At 37.1% G+C, this 26,636-nt stretch overlaps 1 protein-coding gene across 4 annotated transcripts in view; it reads right to left on the bottom strand.

Moving 5' to 3' along the window:
- The window catches only part of LOC134649580 (uncharacterized), a 33,204-nt gene extending 7,852 nt beyond the window's left edge, over positions 1-25,352 (bottom strand). The window contains exons 1-2 of one of the 4 annotated variants that reach the window (XM_063504394.1): positions 25,252-25,299; positions 22,843-22,953 (exon numbers count right to left, since the gene is read on the bottom strand). The gene's annotated coding sequence lies outside the window, so the exon portion shown is untranslated. Of the gene's footprint in view, positions 1-22,842; positions 23,033-25,251 lie in introns of those variants that run through there. The other 3 variants (XM_063504391.1, XM_063504393.1, XM_063504395.1) reach the window with 3 other exon arrangements.
- Between the last annotated feature and the right edge of the window lie 1,284 nt (positions 25,353-26,636).

Below are 26,636 nucleotides of genomic sequence, written 5' to 3'. Positions count from 1 at the left end.
TTATTTTTAATAATTTTGACGCTATTTTTATAATATCCGATACAACGTAGATTGTTCGAAAATAAATCGAGGTTTAAATTTACGTGAGAGTATATTTATATCTCCTAAAGAAAACAAAAAACGTGTTTCCTTATATTTTTCCTTAATTTTATTCAATTCGTTTTTATGTTGACCAAACATGAGAAACCTAAAGTTATTATTACTACAAATGTTTAATGCGTGTGCACTATACCTACATTTCATGAATAATTGTAAAAGTTTACTCCTCCTAAAAGGGCCCACTGATTAACAGTCCGCCGGACGGTATCGGCTATCGGCCTGTCAGTTAGAACAAAAAGTTGACGGTTCCGAACAACTGACAGGCCGATACCGTCCGGCGGACTGTTAATCAGTGGCAGGCGTGTCTCACTCCGCGATTTCGTCGCTTTGCTACAGGTAGCTAAAAGTACATCCGTTCGGCCCCAATTTTGGGGAAAGCCATAAGCCGCGCGTGGCGCTGTCGCCACCTGGCGGCCATATCTGTGCTGATAGTAACAGACGCGTTTTGTTAGAGAGTGAGTCTTCTGTACTTAGTACTATTATTTATTCTGTGTCAGTGGGCCCCTTTATAGCCTGCACCTACATAATATAACACACGCCGGCTCGTGTTAATAGAAAACTTAATCCAGTAATTAAAGTTAAGTGTGGTCGGGATTAGCCGGCAACAGGTAGGCCAAGGCCCGGCACTGACCCGCTCGCGTCGGCCTCGACCCACGCCGCGCCGCACAGCAACTGTCAAAACTCATCTCGCAACGCAACAAAGGCAGCTTTTAAATCAACGCCGCTTTGCCTCGCAAATGCAGTCCGCATGTCACTGGAGAAATGATGTTTAGAGAAAGAATCTACTTGAGCATTTTTATAACATCTGCGACATTTGTTTCTTTGTTGTATAAGTACCTATCTAAACAAATGTTATAAAAATAGGGTTCTTTTCCAATGTTTTGACGACTAATGTAATCGATATTAAACTTTCGTGAGACAAATTTTAAACTGTTTAGAAAGACGACAACGGTTTCACTCACTTGAATTTTTAGTCGCTGTTGGCGACATGTTTCGGGCTCTTCACGAGTGCAGTTGCCGCGAGCACTCGAGCCTGAGGAAGGACCCCCGAAGGGCCCGAAACGTGTCGCCAATAGCGACTAAAAATTCAAGTGAGTGAAACCGTTGTCGTCTAAACAGACTGATGTAGGTATTTCGTTGCGTGCTGTGTAGCGATTTAGCTAAATTAATACATACGAGTAAGGAAATCCAGACGTTGAAATGGCATTGGATTGGGCATATCCTCAGGAAACCTGACACCCACCTATCCAAAGTGGCCTTGACCAGAATACCCGACAAACAGAAACATGGTCGTCGTAAATACTTGGCACCGTTCCGTGGAGCAAGAGCTGGGTGTATTGGGGATGGGGTGGGACTAGGGTTTGCAATCCGGATCCGAAATGTATGAAATTATCCGGATCTGGATCCAGATCCGCGGATATTCCTATACATTTCAGATCCGTCGTGCAAACCCTATAGGTGGGACGAGGTTAACCAGACTGCCGAGGACCGGAGACAGCGGAAGATTATGATACGAGCGAGCCCCAACAGAGCGATGAAAAGAAGAAAGAACATGTATATTTTTACTTTCTACATGTTTTATAGTGTTTCTACTAGACTTTGTCCGCATAGAAATCGTTAAAGTGTGTATAACTATTTTGCAGATTATACCTATATGTGTGCATAATTTCAAATAAATCCGTTCAGCCGTTTTACGTGAAGGAGAAACAAACGTCCAAATATAGAAAGTTTACGTTTACTTTACTTTTATAGTAGGACTAGCTGTTGCCTGCGACTTCGTACGCGTGGATTTGTATATTGGTGGTTACATATTCTACATTAGCTTAGAACATTATGCAGCAAAAGATAGCAGTAGGGACTGTTAATCACTTGTTAATTATTATACACAACCTGGCTACGAAGTTTTAAGCCCCTAACTGAATAAAATTGTTCTCGATAATTATAATCCCTCTCAACCTCCAGCATATTTTCAAGTCCACTATTTAGTAAAACCTACTACCTAACTACCTACTTACGAAGTTTGAAGTTCCTAGCTTTAAATAAAATTTGATCTCTCTACCAACTTTCAACCCCTTCTTAAACCTTTTAGGGGATGAATTTTTAAAAAAGCTGAAATTACTTTTCATTTATTCTAATAATATGCCCTTATACAACGATTTGAATCGTGCCGCACTCAAATAAATGTTTGACCTCCATACAAATTTTCAACCCCTTTTTTACCAGCTTGAGGGATGAATTTTTAAAAATGCCGAAAGTACTTTTCTTGTATTCTAATAATATGCCTTTATACAAAGTTTCAAGTCCCGCACACAAATAAATGTTTGATCTCCATACAAACTTGCAACCCCTATTTAACCCTTTTAAGGGATGAATTTTTAAAAACGCTGAAATTACTTTTTTTGTATTCTTATAATATGCCCTTATACAAAGATTCAAGTCCCACACTCAAAAAAATATTTGATGTGCATACAAACTTTCAACCCCTTTTTCACCACCTTGGGGGATGAATTTTCAAAAACGCTGAAATAACATCTCCATACAAACTTTCTACCCCTTTTTCACCACCTTAGGGGATAAATATTCAAAAACGCTGAAATTAGTTTTCTTGTATTTTAATAATATATCTTTTAACGAAGTTTTAATTTCCTAGCTCAAAATAAAACTTGAACCCCATACAAACTTTGGACCCCCATTTCACCCCTTTAGGGGATGAATTTTGAAAAATCCTTTCTTAGTGGACCCTAGACTAGACCTTATAAGGAACCTACTTGCCAAATTTGGACTTTCTAGTCCCAGCGGTTTGGGCTGTGCGTTGATTTAAGTCAGTCAGTCAGTCAGTCAGTCAGGTCTTTCACGTTTATATATATTTTTAATAATGATCAATTAATGTTATTTTTTTATTTTATGTTACGCGATTATAAGAAGTTTCAAAGAATTCGTAATGGATTCCATCTTTCAACCCCGTTTTAACCCTGTTAGGGGATGAATTTTTAAAAACGCTGAAATTACTTTTCTTGTATTTTAATAATATGCCCATATACAAAGTTTCAACTCCCGCACTCGAAAAAAATTTCGATCTCCATACAAACTTTCTACCCCGTTTTCACCACCTTAGGGGATGAATATTAAAAAACGCTGAAATTAGTTTTCTTGTATTTTAATAATATATCTTTTAACGAAGTTTCAATTTCCTAGCTCAAAATAAAACTTGAACCCCATACAAACTTTGGACCCCCATTTCACCCCTTTAGGGGATGAATTTTGAAAAATCCTTTCTTAGTGGACCCTAGACTAGACCTTATAAGGAACCTACTTGCCAAATTTGGACTTTCTAGTCCCAGCGGTTTGGGCTGTGCGTTGATTTAAGTCAGTCAGTCAGTCAGTCAGTCAGGTCTTTCACGTTTATATATATTTTTAATAATGATCAATTAATGTTATTTTTTTATTTTATGTTACGCGATTATAAGAAGTTTCAAAGAATTCGTAATGGATTCCATCTTTCAACCCCGTTTTAACCCTGTTAGGGGATGAATTTTTAAAAACGCTGAAATTACTTTTCTTGTATTTTAATAATATGCCCATATACAAAGTTTCAACTCCCGCACTCGAAAAAAATTTCGATCTCCATACAAACTTTCTACCCCGTTTTCACCACCTTAGGGGATGAATATTAAAAAACGCTGAAATTAGTTTTCTTGTATTTTAATAATATATCTTTTAACGAAGTTTCAATTTCCTAGCTCAAAATAAAACTTGAACCCCATACAAACTTTGGACCCCCATTTCACCCCTTTAGGGGATGAATTTTAAAAAATCCTTTCTTAGTGGACCCCTAGACCTTATAAGGAACCTACTTGCCAAATTTGGACTTTCTAGTCCCAGCGGTTTGGGCTGTGCGTTGATTTAAGTTAGTAAGTCAGTAAGTCAGTCAGTCAGTCAGTCAGTCAGTCAGTCAGGTCTTTCACGTTTATATATATAGAAGATAACTTAAGTTTTTTAATGTGAAATGACATCAACTTCCGTGGTTGTTAGTTATTGTATATCAAAGCACGACATATTGAATTCATATTCGTAGGCACGGTCGATTAGAGCTGTATCACAACGACCTATTTATTTAATCGACGCAATTAAATACGAACCATTAGGTAGCTGCTGTGTTTACAGACACGCTTTTGTTGTAAATGTAAATCACTTCATTTTTTTTGTAGATGTAAGTAAGATACGACCAAAGACGGTAATTGATTTAACAAAGGAATGCAATTAAGGAATCGAGGCCAGGAGTATTTATTTTGAGTAACGTGGAGTAAATATTTACAAAAGCTTATAGCTGATTCAAGAAGCAGAAATGACCGTCCACTATCCTGATAAGCGTTTTTATAATCCTTAACTATTTTCACTTGAAAAGCTCGGAATGGTTAAACTCATTTTTATTTCACAGCATTAAATGACCTAGTAGTCTAAGTCAATATTTACGAGTAGGTATATCGATATAACTAACCGCGGTATTCGGAAAACATGATCCGTTCTAGACTAGAGAACGATACGATATGTACTAGATACGTTGTAGTTTAGATTTCAACTAGTTCTCTTTTGCAGCTCAATTCGGGCAACAAATGTCACTTTTACGTTAAAAATGTTAAAATATCGTAATAATATCTTGTGGAAATCGTTCAAGAGTATCTTCAGAATCGCGGAAATGTCAAATTTGACAGGCTAGATCTTAAAAATATCGTTGTCGTATCTTGGTGATGTCTAATAGTCTAGTTCAAAATCCGAATCGGGCCCTAAGTATTTAACTCAAACAAATGAGAAACCTGTTTGAAAAATGCAAGGCAGCAAGCTAAAACACATAACATTGTATTGTAAGAATAAATCCGGCGTACGTTAGAATAAAGCTATCCATTTACTCAGAAATAAAAATTTGTTGCCTCAAATAACTGATTTTCAGTTATTTCCTCCTTATTCGAATATAGAATGTCGGCTAAAATGAAATCGGAAGGCTAAAGCTAGTTTGTAAAAGCCTGAAGGAAACTCCTCCTCAGCTCTTGCTCAGCGATTACCTCCCATAGATTATGTATCATTAAGTATAATATCTATGAACTTCCCTGTACACGTCGCGGTTCAATTACATTCCTGCCTGTTTTTTATATCTACATGCCATCGTTTTTATTTCTACAGGTGTGTGATGAATGGTGTTAGCCGCGTGATAAAATAATCAATTTTTTGAGCTTCACTCGACTGAAAGAGATGGTCACTGTCACTATTACGCTGTCACGTTCAACCATCATATTCGTACTGGAAGTAAATTTTTGCTGTCATTTTTACGGGTTATATGTGCGATAATGGATTCTGTGTGACAGAAAGGAGAAATTCAACAGAAGAGAAGATAATGTCACGTACATATATCACATTAGAATGTACTACGGAAATTAAAACTAAAGATCTAGTAGAGACTATCAGTTGAAAAGATAAACCGAAAAACCAGCTATTATGCGGAAAATAAATAATATACTATTGGTAGTTTTGCTACCGGATTGCACACTAAATGTATTTGTATGGAAGTGCCATTCGTTTCATGGTTAGTGCGAACCGTTTTAAATGCTTCATCTAGTGGATAAAAGATTTTACCGTACTTTATATGAGGATAATATCACCTGAGCCGACGTTATGGCCCGTGAAAGCGTATTGAAAGCCCATTGGCTACAACGTATTTCACATAAAATACTAACACGAAAGCTTACTTAAATCCAAACGTTAACTTTAACGAAGCGTTAACGGTAAATATTTCTTAACGACATGTTATGGTTTCTTTGCGTTTATGAATTTGATTTCACTGGGCACAACATTGCATCCTCATTAAAACAAATTAAATTATTTTCAGAAAATATTTTAATTTGTTTTTATTTCAGGCATCTGCCGCGATAGCAGAGGACGCTGGTTCGATTCCAGCCTGGGGCACTGGAGGCCTTGGTCACTTTTTCTTAGTATATGACATTTATTTAAAGTTTATTGCATCCTCAGGTGGGAGCATCGCATCCCCACCTATAATTGCCTTGTAACTAATACATATATTACTGGAAAGTAGGTGCTTACCATAGGTACAGCAGTAGGAGTAAGTGCACTGCAAGTAATGTTATTATCGCGAAATACGCATCAACGAAATGAGCACTCTACTTGCCCCCCCTTTCAATAATACACTCATTTGCAACAAAATACCCCATCGCCAGCCTTGCCCTACATTCGCTGCAGAATCTCACATTACCCATCAGTCTCTGTGCCCACTGAAGTGTTCTGAGTTTGTTCCGTATTTATTACCCTACAATATCCCGGTAGTTTCATTTTCGGGAATTGGCCTCATGTGGAAACAAAATCTGAATTTTGGTTTTTAGTTTATATAGTTATATGTGTTTGATCATTAATTTTATTTTCGATTATGAACATTATATCTAAAGTAAGTACCTACGATTAACATTTTAAAGATAGGTATCCAATAAGACGTGCACGACATCGCTAGCAGGCGTCGTTGTAAAAAGTAAACAAAATACAGTTATGAATGTTTTCTATGTTTATAAGTACTTATATTTAACTATATATTATTATATATATCGTCATCTAGAACCCACAATACAGCTTACAGTCGGCCTAGATAGATCTATGTATAATTGGCCTATAATATGTAATTATTTATTTAAATTACCTTGAGTTACGAATATACTCAAGAACGCCACATCACTAGCTGTGACCTATATGGATAGAGTTTCAGAGTTACTCAAAGCAGGAGAGACAGGGAGGGGTGACAGAGGGGTGGACAACTGTCTCACCTGTTGGGCCCTCATTTATTTCTTGGATTATTTTGATCTTGCGTCGTACGTACGAGTAGCCTTTGGAAAAAATATAATGTGATTAGGGTAACCGTTACAAATTATGGCAAATGAAATTAAGGCAATCAAAGAGCTACGACGAATGTAATTTACTTACTCCTTTTTGACGTAGGTTGGTACCTGCACCTGCGCCAAAATTAACCTAAACATTTGTATTTAGTTTGAGAACGCTTTTGAGATTACATCTTTGCAAAAGCAGTCTCATTTCAGGAACGTTCCAAGTCGTGTACAAGTAGGTACCAGGTACACATGTGTGTAGCTACGTTAAAAGTGTTGCATACTTTATATATTAACGCGTACTTTATATATTAACGCGTACAACTTGTTTTGTGTATAGCAAGACACTACGCACTTGTACCATTCCCTTAATGGGCCCCTGGCATATTTGCTAAACTCTGTCTTCGAAAAGAAAGAACCTTAATATATGAAACTTACAGTAGATAAACCAACCAGTTTCAATTCCATGTCGGTACATGGAATCTACCCATGCAAATCGATTTACTTCGATAAAAGCTTTCGCTGAGAAGCTTGAGCTTTATTGCAGACTCGCAACTCGCATGTTTATCCAAGCTATGTGTTCCTAACTAATAGCTAATAGAATGAAGCTGAGCCGAACTTTTATAGTCCTGCCTCGAAGAAAATGCCCTGAGCGTATTCTCATTACGCAGCTACGGTGACCAGAATATCGCGCGCGAAAATTGCAGCATCTCAGCGAAAGGTCTCGCTGTAAATTTCAGGGTGATTTGTTGCCTTTATAGATAAAGTCGTATTGCAACTTGTTCTACAACCTATAATAACAGCAAATTGTCGTACCTACTGTACTGGTACGATATAACGGTCGACTCGCCTGTGGTAGGAGCAAGTAGAATAACACCGTTGGATACACATGACTTGGCACGCCGCTCCGCTCAGGATTCGCACACTCCGGTGTACGAGCGGGACATCGCCATATACACGAATAGCGCTGTCACGTTCATACAGCGGAGCGACGTGCGAGTTCGCATCAGTGCGATAACCGTGTATGCTGTAACGAACATGTTGTAACATTCGTCGAATGAAACCACACAGTTTTGCTGCAAATATAGATACGTGATACGAGACGAGTGGGATTTTATTTGCATTGCCAAACTAGTAGGCAAACAGCTTAGAAGAACTTTATCCTATAGGTATTCTTCTTTAGTGAAGGGGAATAGGGGGTTGAAGTTTATATGGAGAATCAGTAAAAAGCACATTGTATAAAAGGTGCCCCCAGATACTTATATCAGGATTTTTATTAAGTAATTCACCCCCAATCCTTAAAATTAGGGGATGGAAGATTGTCATTAAGTAAGTTGCTTAAAAAGAAGTGAAATCCTACCAAAAACATTTTCATGTAAAATGTTGCCAAGACGAAACCATAAGGGTCGCACTGTCAAAAAGTAATAAGATCTCTTGTAGATCTAAGCTTCTAACTCTACAAACCCTTCAAAAACTCTACACCTTAGTCAAAACAAAATATATGCCTTGGCCGTTTCGCTACCGTCACGTCACATATGGGCGTGAGGTGAAAAATTTATTCTATTTTTTATTTTTTATTATACAATAGTTCTTGTAGTAACGACATTATCCCGAGAATTTTGTTTATCTGGTATAATTCAAACCCAAGTTATGAGGGTTCAAAACAACCACGAAGCGCTTTGAGAAAAGGTAGGTAGTGCCCTCGCGCTTCGCTCTGCTCGTCTTGGCGGGGGCACTACCGTGCTCCCAGATAATGATCAAGGAAAAGAAGTAGAATACTTAACGAAATGCCACTGTATCCAACTATTAAGTTAGGATTTTATTAAATAAGGGCTATTTATTTCATTCCTTATACTTTTAAGAAAAATCAAATAGGTAATTCAGAATCCTGAGTACAAAAGCAAATGTAAACAACACAGCTGAACGAGCACAAGAAATATGGCAGTATAATCCACAAAGATATTTAATCCGCCCAGGAATGCCTTGAGCCCAAGTATTTGAGCAACAATTAATCTCAGCTAAAAGTGTATGAAAATGGAATAAAAACCGTGGCGATAAAGGCAGTAAAACACGGGGAGGCAAAAAAGGGGCTTTGTATTAATGAGAAGAAAAATGGTGTCAGGGGCCGTAAAATATCAATTTACTGGGGTGAGCTTTTGGCGCTCTTAATTGTGGCATTAGCAACTGCTGCCGAGTCCTGCCGGGCCGGGCTCGTGCCGGCGGCGCAAAGTAGCCGCTTACTGTCCAACGGACAATAAAACTTGTTGTCAATGCCTTTCGGCCCGATTCGAACAATGCTTATAACAAGTCACAGCGGTACGATACCCATCTGTCACTGTCAAACAAAAGTGACGTTTTTTGGTTGACCTTTGGTTACCTCATGTCATTGTATGTGCAAAGTTACTATCAAAAACTAGTCTTTTAGGGTTATAATCGCCCAAATCTAAAAGAAAACAGAAATTTTCCCGGTTTTTCGGTTTTTGAGATACTGACGTTCGGCGCTCGAGGTCAAAAACTTGGATTGTTAATTGGGCCAACATCATAAATAAGTCTGCAAAAAAATCAGAACTACCGGATTTGACGCAGAAGAGCCACGTTACAAAATTCGACAAACGGTACCTACTGGATTAATAAGTGTATTGGAAAATTTGGAAAAATAATTACTTGATTAAAAGCAATAAGTAGGTATATAACTTCGGGCACCGTTCTCGGAATTACTTATGAAAAGATAAGACATTTTCCGGGATTTCTATCACATTGGAGATTTAATAAAAGGAAGTGAAAAGTCGGTCAAGTGTGGGTGGGTACACACCAATAAGTGTTCTGTAAAAGTGGCAAATGAAGATTTTGCATGAGTATAGGTACATTAAGACAGTTTTAATCCCCCATTCAATTATGTCATCATCTTCCTCGCGTTGTCCCGGCATTTTGCCACGGCTCATGGGAGCCTGGGGTCCGCTTGGCGACTAATCCCAGTAATTGGCGTGGGCACTAGTTTTTATGAAAGCGACTGCCATCTGACCTTCCAACCCAGAGGGTAAACTAGGCCCGTATTGGGATTAGTCCGGTTTCCTCACGATGTTTTCCTTCACCGAAAAGCGACTGGTAAATATCAAATTATATTTCGTACATAAGTTCCGAAAAACTCATTGGTACGAGCCGGGGTTTGAACCCGCGACCTCCGGATTGCAAATCGCACGCTCTTACCGCTAGGCCACCAGCGCTTTTCCACCACCAATCCACCAATTCAATTATGTACGTCGACGTCAAAGATATATTTACAATTGAAAGTTACAAAAAAATCTTTACATTAAAATAAGTTGCCATGTAATGTGACAAGTACTTGTTTACGTGATATATTACAGTTTTATATTTTTACACAATGTGCCCAAAATATGTTTACACTATTTAATCCATGTAGTTTGCCCCTTTTTCTGACGTATGTTCATTTACATGACAAGTTACAGAATAATATTTACACCCAATGTGTCAAACGTGATACACGTCAAGAGCAACATTTCTGTTTTTACGTTTCATGATGCATAAAAACTTTTGCGCATTCTGCTACAAAAACATATTTACACAATTCACCTGTTTATTTACTAATTTCTTTATAATTCACCTATTTCATTCTGGCCTGCTTTTTATTTATGAAACCTCCTTGCTATAATTTTCTTTACCTTCTTACTTATTTTTATTAATTCATATTAAGAATATTCATATTAGCTTTTGCGTTTGACATGGCGCCGAAAAGGGTTAACTTATAATTCTTCAGTATCTATGCATTTATAAAATAACCGGCCAAGGGCGAGTCGGATTCGTCCATTAAGGGTTCTGTACAATTGGCAAAAAATCACGTTTGTTGTATGGGAGCTCCACTTAAATGTTTATTTTATTCTGATTTTAGTATTTGTTATTAAACTTAACGGCACAGAAATACATCGTCTGAAAGTTTTAACTATTTGTGAGATAGATGCAGTCTGGTGACAGACAGACAGACGAACGGACAGTAGAGGTTTAGTAATTGGGTCGGTTTTAACCTTTGGGTACGAAACCCTGAAAATCAAAAATACTGAAAATGGTTTAAATGTAAACATCGGAATTACATACTCGACATAGCATTGACGTCATCTAAACGAACGAGACAAACAGACCATTTGACAGTATGGTACTCTTTTCGACGATTGTCATTATTTGAAATTAGAATGCAGCTTTCAAATGTTTGTAAAGATATTTATTTAGCAGGAGGTATAAAACTGTTTATGTATGGTTGATTGTAAATATTACATTAGATCTTTACATGCAATTTAATTTGGTACATTAAGAGTAAATATTATTCTGTAACTTGTCATGTAAACGAACATACGTCATAAAAAGGGGCAAACTACACGGATTAAATAGTGTAAACATATTTTGGGCACATTGTGTGAAAATATAAAACTGTAATATATCACGTAAACAAGTACTTGTCACATTACATGGCAACTTATTTTAATGTAAAGATTTTTTGTAACTTTCAATTGTAAATATATCTTTGACGTCGACTGTACCTACCTAAAAATCAGGCGTTAATGGGTTATGAAATTAGAATTGAGAATATGAACAATATCCAATAAAAATAATAAGAATAAAGAACCACAACACACGCATAAACAGAAAAACGGCATTGTTCTTGTTATTGTTACTCTTGTAATCTTGTAGTCTTGCCTTCAAGAAGAAAACTCACTCCGTGTAAATGGGTGTGAATTTTACTGACGCGCGTAAAAAGCCTCAGCGGCCTTTGTTCCTCGCCGTATAATAGAGTGCAGGTGCGTGCCGAGTCAACCTATTTGTGAGCTGTTTTATGCTCATGAAACCCTGGTCTGAAGAGGACCAGATAGTAGTTATTATAAAAAACTTGCCCGTAAAAATAACTGTTTAAAATGGTACAATCTAGTATTAGTATCTGGTATCTTCAGGTCGTTGAGGTGCTTAGTTTTATTTAGATATTGGTGCCATTTCAGGAGCTTGCCTTTTTGTGAGAAGAAGGGTGATTTTATAGAAATAGGACAAGTGGAAGGAACACTAGCTGCCAACTGCTGTGCTTGCAAGCGCTGGTAGTCTAGCGGTAAGAGTGTGCACTTTCAATCCGGAGATTGTGGGTTCAAACCCTGGCTTGTACCAATAAGTTTTTCGGAACTTATGTTACATAAGTTTTGTACGATATATCATTTGATATTTACCAATCGCTTTCCAAGGAAGGAAAATATAGTAATAAACCGGACTAATCACAATAAGGCCTAGTTTTTTTTCCCCTGGGTTGGAACGTTACATGTCAGTCGGACGTTAAAACTAGTGTCTACGGCAATTCTTGCCAAGCGGACTCCAGCGCTCCCAGGAGCCGTGGCAGATGATGATGACAGATGGCAGGAAGTCAAGGGTCAAAGGTACTGGTACAGTATTATGGCTCGGTTTCAAACTCCAGTTGAAGCAGATTCAATAAAAGAGTATATTGAATACCAATGAAAGACTATATTCATTAAAAAAAATCCAGTCCCAATTTAAATCTACTGAAACGAATGCACTTATAATGGGTTATTACAGACTACTTCAAACTAATATTATTATCGTTAAATCGTTAAAATCGTTATTTCTAAAAGTGGATGGCCGTTATGGAAGAAGTGGTGGACGGCTAAAGGTATATCTAAAAGAGCAGATAAAATGGAATATTAATGATTGCGATAACAAGCGTAAATTTGAAATGATGTCTATGTAGATTTGAGATTGAATATTTCATGTTTCGTTTGTATAATAATATTAAATTATGTTGCGTAGAATCGTATACTTGTGACGCACTTAGCACTTGTATACACTTATATAATTATTATTATACCTAGACACTTAGCAACGATTAAACATTTGAGCTTGTAAACTTGTGAAATCTAAGAATTTGATATACACGAGTAAAAAATAGGTCTTAAAAGTGTAAAATGGACGAATCGAATGAAATTGCACCGAAACGTGTGAAAATAGCTTTTCACACGTTTCGGTGCAAAATTCCTTTAGCGACACCAATATCCGGTACCTAACGTGGATTAGTCGAGGCGAATAGATCCTGGAAAATTTTACGCCGTGGCCCAATTGAGTTAGGTACTGGTCGAACATCTGACACTCCCAAGCTCTCCAGAACACGTTGTTGGTGTTTTAGTAGATTTATATAGAGCAGTTCATCTTTGTGTTGCACCGTTACCTTTGTGGTAATGGACTAAACAAGGAAATTAAGCGGTGGTTGGTCGTCAGCTCGATAGGTTGTCATTCGGACGATCACTGTTTACTTCTGGATAAGATTAAATCATGAATATCGTGATCAAGATAAGTGGCATAGTTGTAAATCGCATGAGAGGAGGTCTATGTTCAGCTACGTGGCGTTTGGCAAGCGATTCTATGAGGTATGCTTCTTAATCCTATAGATATTAAGGTTAATTATTAATCGATAGTCAGGAAATTGTTTCATAATCTACTATGGACACGTGGCCAGACGGGAGCCGGACAACTTTGAAAAGCGCATTATTGTTGGCATGGTGGAGGAGGACGGGGTAGTGGACATCCACCGACCCGCTTTGTGGACATTGTAAAGAAGGCCTGGCAGGGATCTACACAGGCGCCTATTATTAGGAAGGTGGAAATGCAGACCTTTGGTGCTTTGGTTCCTCGCCGTATAATAGAGTGCAGGTGCGTGCCGAGTCAACCTATTTGTGAGCTGTTTTATGCTCATGAAACCCTGGTCTGAAGAGGACCAGATAGTAGTTATTATAAAAAACTTGCCCGTAAAAATAACTGTTTAAAATGGTACAATCTAGTATTAGTATCTGGTATCTTCAGGTCGTTGAGGTGCTTAGTTTTATTTAGATATTGGTGCCATTTCAGGAGCTTGCCTTTTTGTGAGAAGAAGGGTGATTTTATAGAAATAGGACAAGTGGAAGGAACACTAGCTGCCAACTGCTGTGCTTGCAAGCGCTGGTAGTCTAGCGGTAAGAGTGTGCACTTTCAATCCGGAGATTGTGGGTTCAAACCCTGGCTTGTACCAATAAGTTTTTCGGAACTTATGTTACATAAGTTTTGTACGATATATCATTTGATATTTACCAATCGCTTTCCAAGGAAGGAAAATATAGTAATAAACCGGACTAATCACAATAAGGCCTAGTTTTTTTTCCCCTGGGTTGGAACGTTACATGTCAGTCGGACGTTAAAACTAGTGTCTACGGCAATTCTTGCCAAGCGGACTCCAGCGCTCCCAGGAGCCGTGGCAGATGATGATGACAGATGGCAGGAAGTCAAGGGTCAAAGGTACTGGTATAGTATTATGGCTCGGTTTCAAACTCCAGTTGAAGCAGATTCAATAAAAGAGTATATTGAATACCAATGAAAGACTATATTCATTAAAAAAAATCCAGTCCCAATTTAAATCTACTGAAACGAATGCACTTATAATGGGTTATTACAGACTACTTCAAACTAATATTATTATCGTTAAATCGTTAAAATCGTTATTTCTAAAAGTGGATGGCCGTTATGGAAGAAGTGGTGGACGGCTAAAGGTATATCTAAAAGAGCAGATAAAATGGAATATTAATGATTGCGATAACAAGCGTAAATTTGAAATGATGTCTATGTAGATTTGAGATTGCATATTTCATGTTTCGTTTGTATAATAATATTAAATTATGTTGCGTAGAATCGTATACTTGTGACGCACTTAGCACTTGTATACACTTATATAATTATTATTATACCTAGACACTTAGCAACGATTAAACATTTGAGCTTGTAAACTTGTGAAATCTAAGAATTTGATATACACGAGTAAAAAATAGGTCTTAAAAGTGTAAAATGGACGAATCGAATGAAATTGCACCGAAACGTGTGAAAATAGCTTTTACCAAAATTCCTTTAGCGACACCAATATCCGGTACCTAACGTGGAGTAGTCGAGGCGAATAGATCCTGGAAAATTTTACGCCGTGGCCCAATTGAGTTAGGTACTGGTCGAACATCTGACACTCCCAAGCTTTCCAGAACACGTTGTTGGTGTTTTAGTAGATTTATATAGAGCAGTTCATCTTTGTGTTGGACCGTTACCTTTGTGGTAATGGACTAAACAAGGAAATTAAGCGGTGGTTGGTCGTCAGCTCGATAGGTTGTCATTCGGACGATCACTGTTTACTTCTGGATAAGATTAAATCATGAATATCGTGATCAAGATAAGTGGCATAGTTGTAAATCGCATGAGAGGAGGTCTATGTTCAGCTACGTGGCGTTTGGCAAGCAATTCTATGAGGTATGCTTCTTAATCCTATAGATATTAAGGTTAATTATTAATCGATAGTCAGGAAATTGTTTCATAATCTACTATGGACACGTGGCCAGACGGGAGCCGGACAACTTTGAAAAGCGTATTATTGTTGGCATGGTGGAGGAGGACGGGGTAGTGGACATCCACCGACCCGCTTTGTGGACATTGTAAAGAAGGCCTGGCAGGGATCTACACAGGCGCCTATTATTAGGAAGGTGGAAATGCAGACCTTTGGTGCACAAAATAACGACCTCATGTGGTCGCGATCCCTCAGTCATGAGGAAACGAGGAGGAAGAAGAAGACAACGTTAAGGTTTCAAATTTCAAGGTCTTACCTTCAATAGTTTTAGCGGTGCGTTGTCTGTAAATGTTTATATACGTAATGGGACCGTTTTATATCTTTAGATACTCGTAAATTGCTAAATACAGCAACTACTACTAATAATTAAGTACCTATAATGGCCAACCTTTGAATACATTGTTTAGTGTGTATACTCGTGCACCTAATCATTTATGAGTCTAGGCCTTTTACAATCAAGTTAATACAGTATTGGAATCGGTATTAAGTTTCGCTCGAGGACCACGAGGCGCGTTTCAAATCGAATCCAAAGAAATGATGCATCGGCGGGATCCGCGGTAATCCGCCGCCGTTCGTGCACTTTACGGCGACATTCGCAATATCCCACGTCTTATTGCTTCCTTCGGCTCAAGTATGTGTCTGGGGTTTAGTGCCTACCTACTCATATAAACACACACTTACACATTGCCTAAATCATGTACATATACAAAACACTGACGCGTTTATCCGTTTATTTTCATTTGCCGGAAAAATACAATTTCTATTATGCTCCCTATAAATAAGGGGAACATTTCTAGAACTACAAATAAAAGGCGCCTTCCATTCTATAACTTCTGCTATGGTTTTGGTAGTTTCCTATTTCGTAATTGAACCTATGTACATTCTTCGATTAAAATGATAGAGTAGCGTTTTTGTTATATTTATTGCATCAATAGTTTTACCCATTTAAATTTTAACCAGGACGCATTTAACTGAAGTATCTACTACTGAAGTATCAGTATACTGTAAGTATATAAGTACCTACACCGTTGTTACTTGTAGGTATAGCTATAAAAATGGATTCTAAAAACCCGTGCAAACTAGGTACATTTCAAGACATATAAATGAATCCAAGGAATGATATGTATCGGCGGGATCTTCTATAATCCAAGGCCGTTAGTGCACTTTACGGTGACGTTAGCAATATTCATCCCCTGTGTTACTAGGGTTGCCAAGTATTTTTTGGTGGAATATAGTATTTTCCAGAATAAGGCATCAAAAATATAGTACATTTCAAAAAGATATAGTACTTTTAGATAAAATACTAAACATAAGTGTAATATACGTTTAATTGGAAATATAGTATTTTAGCGTACTATATATTTTCCCAAAAATATACAGAGAGCCAAAATATAGTACAATACTATATAATATAGTACGGTTGGCAACCCTATGTGTTACTGCTTCCTACTACGAAGCACGTATGTGCCGTCTACATTAATTTGCTGAATTAATACTGATTTCTAATAAAACGAAATGCAAGCTGACGTGTTCACTTACTGACTTAATCCACTACCACACTACATAACATTTGAAAATGGTTATAAATGTCCTATCGAGAACTTCTAGGTGTACGCGTAGGAACCTTGTCAAATCGCAAGAAATAGTCATATTTATGTCGGTAAACATAAAGTACCTATATTGTAAAGATGAATTTACAATATACTTTATGTATGCAAAGCACATAACTGTACGGCTACCATCAGTTTGGCACTGACATAAACGCCGTCGAGAACGTAATTTACTTTCTATACATCTCGCTCGTACTCGCTTATTAGTGCAAACGAGATGTATAGAAAGTAAATTACGTTCTCGATAGCGTAAATGTCAGTTTTAACACTGTCAGTGACTCATGGTACTAATCCTGACTAACTGAGTTTTATTTACCACCTTGTAATACAACGAGCCTAGACGTCACACTACATATCATTATGTCATCAGTTAATCCACCCATTAACAACGAGAGAGCGAACTTCTGTCACAGTACCTTCTGTACTACGTAGTGTTTGAAAGGTCCCAGCACGGAGCCTTCCGGCACCGCGGCTAGTCACAATAAGTCGCCCGTTAAATATCTCAAGTTGAAGTAAGCAGGAAATTATAACAATTTATTTCGAGTTCCGTGTACCCGTACCCGATAACAATTTCCGTGCAATCATTTCCTCTAGCGATAGTGGTTTATGTCGTGTAATGCGTAAAAACGGAAGTTTCAGACTTGAGACACGGCTTCATTTGATGCGCTTAAAGATTAGGTAGGTATTGAGATATTTCATCGGCTGAAATAGTTAAGCCGCTCCTATACAAAATATGAGCACTTTATCTCCGCCAATGTTTATGTACGCTAAACAAACTTACAGTAAAGTAGAGTATATTTATAATTAGCCACGTCATTTTCATGAGTCACGGTTATACAGATTATTCATGGTACATAGCTTAATATTAATAATTTCTAAGCGTTCTGTGGAATGATAATTGCTAAGGTGTAGTACCTGTTATTACCTGTTTTGTTTAATTAAAATTAGATTATTAGAATGAACATGCCAAAATTTCAAAATTGGGACGGCAGGTATTGGGAAAAACAGGTTTAGTTTGAAAATATGGCTTAATAAAACTTACATATCCAGATTAAACACAAGGATTATTTGGACATAGACATTAATTTCTAATATTTTTAAATATTACACGCTAAGATATTTGGGTATTATTAAGTTATTCTATTTACAAGTTACTGACTCCAACACCGCCTGTAAAATGTTGACATATATAGACGGAAACGTCTCAATGTCTCAACATTCTGGAGAACGTGTACCTACTACCTACCTAAGATGTGTCATTATTGAAGGTAAAGTTTGGTACTAGGTACTTATGGCTATAGCGAGTAGGTAAACTTGATCAATGCCTAACAACGTTGCAGTGTCACTCGAGTAGTCTGAAAGGCTCCCACTAGGCCTCGCAAACAAGTTGCACTGCATTGAATAGCTAGTGCCATAACGGAGTGCAAACTTTGTCTGCACGGCTGTAGGCATATTTTTGTTTCGATACCTAGATAATAGTTATGTCACATCAGCTTACTTCACTTTTCAACGTTGTGTTATTGTCATTATTGAAGTACGAAATACGTACGTATTTCGTACTTCAAGTATTTTTGCTGTCGTATATAGTAGTTTGTTATTGATTATTATTTCTGTTATGATGCTATCGTATGATGTACACATTTTAACTTAATTCCAAGGTTCGCAATTTGTTGGAATCCTTTTTGTGTGTGATTCTCGATTTCTCGAAGATTGTTGGACCGGTATGAAAAATTGTGATTTTGGTGTCAGGTCTTTTCATGATGGGAGATGATATATGATACTGGCAAAATCGAGGAAACTTCTTAAAAATTTACAGGCGCACCCTAACCTCATTTCGGTAATTTTATACAATTTACTAGACGGGCCCGCAGCTCCGCTCGCGTCAAATGAAATAAAGAGTTTGTCTTATGTTTAGTTATATAAATACCGATATTATTATGTATTGAACCTTGCCAGGGTTTATAACTGTGGTAGGGACTTTCTATTTGTAACCGATAGGTATTTGGATAACTAATTCGCAAATTTCTCAAAAAATTATGTGATTTGATAAAAGGCAAGATTGTATTTTTTCATCTACGTAGGTATTTATTTAAAACTTGTTTCAACATAAAATTATTATTTATTTTTATAAGCCCAATTGCAAAAACGTTCATTAGATTAATTTCCGATATATATATCTGATGGTGACTGTTCAGCAAGAAGAAAAAATCCTACCTGATCGAGTCGTATCGTATTACGCGAGAAAACAGTTCCCGAATTGCTTATATCTGTAAAGTCATTAAAGTGTAATTAACATACACACATTATTACGGGCTGGTGCCCGTGGTATCCCTTGAACTGATGGGCTTCATATTAACATTAACTTGCTATCAACTTTGTATTTTTGATTTTGGCCCATCTCGGCAGCCCGTTCCCCGGACGAATGGCAATGTTTGCCGAAGCCGTGAAAGTCAATCTGAATAAGATAACTCAAAAAGAAATTTAAAATAATAAAATACAAATTATTAACACGATAATCATACGATAATACTAATTTGATTGATAAGTCATATGTCATAAGTCACTCGGATGGGCATAGACTAAGGTTGAGGTTGACAGCACTTTTTATTTTATTTCGTATAAGAAAACACCGCAATAACTATATACCAACATGACAAACATAAACATTTGGTATGTCTGTAGCACCACATCAAATAATTTTGTCTGTAGCACCACCGAAACGAAAGCAACCGAATGTTGCCGAAAATGGTCGATCATCGTAAAATGAAGATTGTTATGAAAATTTCTTTTGGTTATTGTAAATTAAATACGCATCGTAAGCGATAGTTTTTATGCTCTAGTTCTATTCTCGTATTTAGATAATAGATTTAAACAGCTATTTCTTATCATACGTGCGTCGTATTCGAGAAACGTGTCAAAAACTTTTTTAGAAATTTGTAAGGCGCCATCTCGCTTCTTCCCTCGTTTTTTATCCCGTTCTGGTTTTTCAATTTTATATATTAGATACTAATTCGTGCATTTGCTCTCGAAAGGCAAACCATAACCGTTTGGTGTTGGAACTGCCAATAAAGACATTCGAATGATGGATTTTTTTTAATTATTATTAATGCCTTTATTATACCCTTATTATTATTATGCCTTTATTATTATTTAAGCCTTTATTATTAAAGGTTTTTTAAGTCTAGTTATAAGTTTGTGACTAACACTGTATGGATTTCAATTGTCCGAAATAAATGATTTTTATTTTTTTATTTTATACGAACTGTTTACAATTTATTTTACAATTATTTATTATGTTTATTTCTACATGCGTGTTCGTAAGGTCTTTATGACCTAGGCCTCTCCCGAATCGCCTTTTTAGGGTTCCGTAGCCAAATGGCAAAAAAACGGAACCCTTATAGATTCGTCATGTCTGTCTGTCTGTCTGTCCGTCTGTCTGTCCGTCCGTATGTCACAGCCACTTTTCTCCGAAACTATACGAACTATACTGTTGAAAATTGGTAAGTAGATGTATTCTGTGAACCGCATTAAGATTTTCACACAAAAATAGAAAAAAAACCAATAAATTTTTGGGGTTCCCCATACTTCGAACTGAAACTCAAAATTTTTTTTTTTCATCAAACCCATACGTGTGGGGTATCTATGGATAGGTCTTCAAAAATGATATTGAGGTTTCTAATATCATTTTTTTCTAAACTGAATAGTTTGCGCGAGAGACACTTCCAAAGTGGTAAAATGTGTGTCCCCCCCCCTGTAACTTCTAAAATAAGAGAATGATAAAACTAAAAAAAATATATGATGTACATTACCATGTAAACTTCCACCGAAAATTGGTTTGAACGAGATCTAGTAAGTAGTTTTTTTTTAATACGTCATAAATCGCCTAAATACGGAACCCTTCATGGGCGAGTCCGACTCGCACTTGGCCGCTTTTTATCATGTTTAAGTATTTAATTAATGGGTAATGAAGGCATATTATTAAAGGCTAATTAATTAATTAATTAAAGTCATCACGACGGTGACGATTAAGTATCGAAAATAATTACTTTATTTAAGTAGGTAAGCACTACATTAATGCCCTACCAAAAGTTACCAAGTTATAAAAGTTAAGTCTAAACATATTAGGTAGGTACCTACTCTTATCACCACATGACCAACATTTTATCACAATATTTTTTTTCTTAATAAAGTACAGTATGCGAAAGTAACTGTCTATATATCTGTCCCTCTTCACGCGAACCGATTTAGTTGACATTTGGCATGGATATAGTTTAAGGTCCGGGGAAGGCCATTTGATAGTTTTTATTAAAATGAACATCATCATTCCACACAGACGACGAAACATAAATGATTCTCTACCACTAGACAATTTTGAGCATGTTTACAGTAGGTATCTACTCTCGTGGCGCATTGATTTCAGTGATTGCGATGGATGTGGAAACTGACCTCAAGCGATAAATTTAAATGATATGGACGCTCCATTTAATCAATAATGGAATCCACTTTAATGTATTTGTCAATTATTATAAATTAGTAGTTACCTACTATGTATAAACTACACATAAAACATAACTACACAAATTACAGTTTTGAATGATTCACGGTTAGTTTCACTAGAACTATTACACAAATTAGTTAAGTTGTTTTTTTATTTGCGTCTGGTGTAAGTACAGCGCTTGTCAAAAAGCTATAACTACCGTTTTACGATAACCTGTAATATTAAGAAGTACCATTACATAATATATAAGTATAGGTAATGGCCCTGGAACACTGCATAAACATGAAATGGAAATGGGCAGGACACGTAGCAAGGCTACCTTATACAAGGTGGACGAAGCGAACCACGCTCTGGAAAGGACCACCAGGCAAACGCAGACAAGGGCGACCACAGGCAAGATGGATAGATGACATAACAAACCACGTCTCTAGCAACTGGCACACCAAGGCTCAAGACAGAGAGAGTTGGCGCAAACTGGGAGAGGCCTTTACTCACGAGGAGGTCCGCTCATTCAAATAAAAATATAGTAAAAATATAAGGAATAAATTGTATTGTATAAATTGTATAAATAGATAACAGAAGTAACCTTTGTAAACTTTAGTTAGTTAAGTATGAGCTGGAATAAAAAGGCTTTTTATTTTTTTATTTTATTTATTTATATAGGTAATGTTAGTTTGCAGGGAAATTGTTGATTAATATTTTTGACTTGTATGCATATGACGATCAAAGTCAAAACCTCAAGTTTTCTGCCGTTCCTGCCAATTGCTTTCTTGATTGTTTCAATCAGTGCTGATCAGAAATATGTTTACAGTTAGTTGACACGAATTTTTGTTTTATGATAGGTATATAGGATGCAAACGAGACGCAGAAGAGATGCAGAAGACGAACCACCTGATGGTAAGCAATTTTAACATTGGGCACTTGCAACACCAGAGGGGTTACAAGTGCGTTGCCGGCTTTAAGATGGGAGTACGGCTCTTTTCTTGAAGGTTTGAAGTACATATTGTAGCTTCCGCAGAAATTGTAAATTATTTAAAATAGCACTCAAGTATTAAAGTTCAGTTTGTTTAAGAACGGTATTCGTATTTTTACCCGGTTGAAATACGTCGTATGTCTACCCAGCTGAATGTTGATACAGAAGTATGCATAGAGTCTTGCGAGGTAGGTATCCCGCGCCGCGCTACATCTAGTGTAATTACGTAGAAGCGGTACATTAAAGCATATACCTACATACATAGCGTACAACCATGGTGACAATTAAAGACACTTATAGTTATCTACTCTGAGAAAATATTCAAGGTTGCTGATGAAGTTTTTATATATAAGTATTAACATTAGACTTACTGGTTACTTTTATTCCAAAAGCTTAATATTGTCTCCACACTTGTTTAAATATCCATGTCCGCGTTATACACGGACGGCACACCGGACTGCTTCTACGCAGCCTTTTCTGCACTACATGAAAAAAAACGAGCTAATTCAGAAGAGCTGTTTGTAAACTAGTGTGTAATCGCGATTCGCCTCGCCACGGCCACTACGGTTCAGTAAACACATCACAAACATCTGCGACGAGTAAGTATAGGAGTATTAGGAGTGGGTGATCTAACACATAACAGGATTTACACTCATTTGCAGGCAAGCGTAGTTATAAGTAGGTACACAGTGGAAGAGGATCCGATGACATAAATATGACAACTACAATTCGGTTCCTTAAAAACGCAAGAATACCTAGACAACAATTTAATATACGATGTGAATTTTAAGACTGGTTGAATTCTGCTCTCAAAATACGTAACATGTAGGTACTAATGATGCGTACCTGCTAATTGATTCAAATTAAATCATGGTAGCATTTAGATTTATAAAAGAATAAAACATAATTGAGTAGAAAATTATTAAACATTGTTCCCTTGTTAAGTATATAAAATGAGAATTAAGCAAGTCGTGAGACAACGGTACAGCAAAAAGGGTACCTTTTTATCTTTTGAACTGGAACTTTTAACAGAATTTTCCGTTAAGTAGCAAAAAAATCTTAACGACATATTATTGAAAAAAGTAGGTATTAGACTTTGATATCAAAGAAATCCAAATTAAACATTTAAGAGATATTACAAAAAATATTGCCATTAAGATCTTCCCGAAAGCTTTTAAAGCTATGATGCTGTACGCGAGGCAGAGACAAGAGTACTTATTTAAATTTATGCAAATACCTTCTGATGTTCCACCAAATACTTATGGCGAGAGATGAAAGGAGAAAATTCGCTTTGGAATCAATGAACTTTTTGGTTTTGATTAAATTATGAAGAGGAAGTCTTATTTCAAACTCTTTAATAAAATTAGTATCCGATTTAGATATTTGCGATCGAGTTGTAGCTTTATAAATCAGTTTGTTAGACATTAATTAAATAAAAGTAAATAAGTTCATTCACTGTAGTAGTATTGCGATCTGCGTAGCACAGCATCTAAATCATGTTATTTGTTAATAAATGTCGTTTACTTTTGATTTAATCTTACCTCCCGAACTACCATTCGATGCGGGTTAAAATTTTAATGAATGCTTCCACTGTATAATTTATAATCGCGTTCCTATTTTTGACATTGTTTTCGTTTAATTATTGTTATTATTTGACGATCCTTCACAGGTGATTTTTTTTTCATATTATGAATTTATTTGGATTAAGCATCTTTCTATTATTTAAATGTATTTCTGACGATCACAATATAGATTCTTATAAATTGACATTAATGTAATTTGTACTGTAATCATATATTGTGAAATAAATAAATCTAATCTAATCTAATCTAATCTTGTATTAACAAGTTAAAAGTTCTTATGAAACGGGCCCTATTTTATAGCCCTACAAGTTTACAGGTGTACCGTCAAGGAATTTGATTTCAGTACCATTTCGTACCTTGTCACAGTGACAATAGTATGAGTTCTAAGCGACTTTCATATTGATTGTCCCTGTGACAAGGTATGAAATGGTACTGAAATTAAATTCTTTGACTGTATTTAAACCGGTAAATTGTTATTGACACGCGCATGGCCAATGACTAGATGCCTTTCGACCAATGTTGGGGGTTCGTGATACCGCTGAGATTAATAAATTTCTAAGTCTAGACTAGCTAATGAAGGTCGTTAATTATCTACAGAAAATATTACAGCTATCCTAATACTTGAAGTAGGTACCTATTTAAACGGAGAAGTTATAAAACAGCTAAGTACCTACTTCTTACAAAGCGATAGGAAACTCATTAAGGAAAGTTGTAATTGAGGACCTGACAGTAATGTAACTAAGTGATGGACAGACTAATTATTCTTAAGTAAAAGAGGTAGATATAAAAATAAGAGAAACAACGGAGCAGATCAAAGTTCTACGTACAACGTACAACCATGCAACATTTATTGAAAAGGAGCCTTTATTTCAAAACAGATACCTACTAACGGGCTACATATTGCGCAAAGTATTCCTAGAAGCGGAATCTAGAAATAGAGCGCGTCCAACATTCAAGAAGTGTCCGGTAAACAATAAAGAGGTCTGGAAACTTTAGTTAAACATCGTCGTCCTAGATAAAAAAAAATCTATAGTTAGCCTGCTAATGAGCAACGAACTGTTAACAGATTATTAAGTGGTTAGTGGGTGATGGACGTATGCACCGCGCAATATGTATCCACGTGAAGGTCGCGGAGCCTGTGGCCGGGAGGGGCGGGTCAGGGCGGAGGGGTAGGTTTGCATGCGAAATACCGCGTACCGGGGCGGAGCGCGCGGCGTGCGCTCGGGTCGGCGGGCAAGCAGTCACTGCCGCCGCGCGCGCCGCGGCCGCGCCGCAGCCTCCGGGACGCCGGCCGCCCGCCCAATCGCTCCTATTCCCTTCGAGATCGAAACGGCATCGAGTGAGTTGGTTACGTTACCTGTGTGGTACGTTACTCGAGTTAGGGCCCGATTCGGATTTTGAACTAGACATCCATTAGATATCTATTAGACATCACCAAGATACGACAACGATATTTTTAAGATCGAGCCTGTCAAATTTGACATTTCCACGATTCTGGAGAAACATTTAACCTTTTGGACGCCAATGACCGATATATCCGCACCGTAGGTTCAACGCAACATAGACCTACGTGCATATGCATAAAGTTCAATTTCAGTTTTGACACTTCGGTGACGTGGCGTCAGCGTGACAGCTTTTGTGTTTGACACGGCGTCGAAAAGGTTAACGATTTCCAAAATGTCTAAAACGTATCGTTATGTATTTTTAGATCTCATTCTCAAAACGATTTTGAAACAATCTTAATACAATAATTTAACGTAAAAGTGACATTGGTTGCCCGAATTGAGCTGCAAAAGATATCTAGTTGAAAACTAAACTACCAGGTATCTAGTACATATCGTATCGTTCTCTTCTCTAGAACGGATCTTGTTTTCCGAATACCGCGGTTGGTTACGTACCTGTGTGGTACGTTACTCGAGTTAATGATCACATTAAAATGACGTGTGCCGGAAGGTATTCTGCGGCTTCGCTTTAATTTGCGCGGAACGTCGTGACGAGCATAATTACCTGTCATCTCTTAAGAGGCTGTATTTTTATTGGCTTCCTAAACCTTTATTTTCCTAGGACGTTTTAAGATTGTAGCTTAATGAAATGTTCATTCATCTGGCAGCTAAGTATAGACAACTCGTAAAATACGTGCTCTACGAGCAATAAGTGAAAATAAGCTTTCGTTGCCGTCCCGTCACCCGTGGCATGTACATTAGCAGTGGTAAATAATCTGATGAATTCATGATGCACAGTTGCACACGGCATATTCAACAATATTCATAGTATTCATACAGACTACTCACATCACGGGCACTCTACGAGTCTCCTTCACTTCGTTACCGGACCCCATGTTTCCTGTAGATTCAACAAGTATTTTTCTTTTGCACTGACTGTTTGTTTGTAAGTAATATGTTTGTACGGGTCAAATCCCACTATTCGATTGAGGTCAAGGTCAAACTTCACATATATGTGTAACTTGGGCGACAATGCAATATTATGGTACCATCGAGTTGATCTCATGATGATCGAGTTGATCTCATGGTGGACACCGGAGGTAGTCATAGGAACTATATGATAGTAATTGACTGTAGAAA

The sequence above is a fragment of the Cydia amplana genome, chromosome 7 (assembly GCF_948474715.1).
Source record: "Cydia amplana chromosome 7, ilCydAmpl1.1, whole genome shotgun sequence".
Lineage (NCBI taxonomy): Eukaryota > Metazoa > Arthropoda > Insecta > Lepidoptera > Tortricidae > Cydia > Cydia amplana.
The sequence above is the reverse complement of the archived record's forward strand: the minus strand, read 5'-3'. Positions and strand labels throughout refer to the sequence as shown.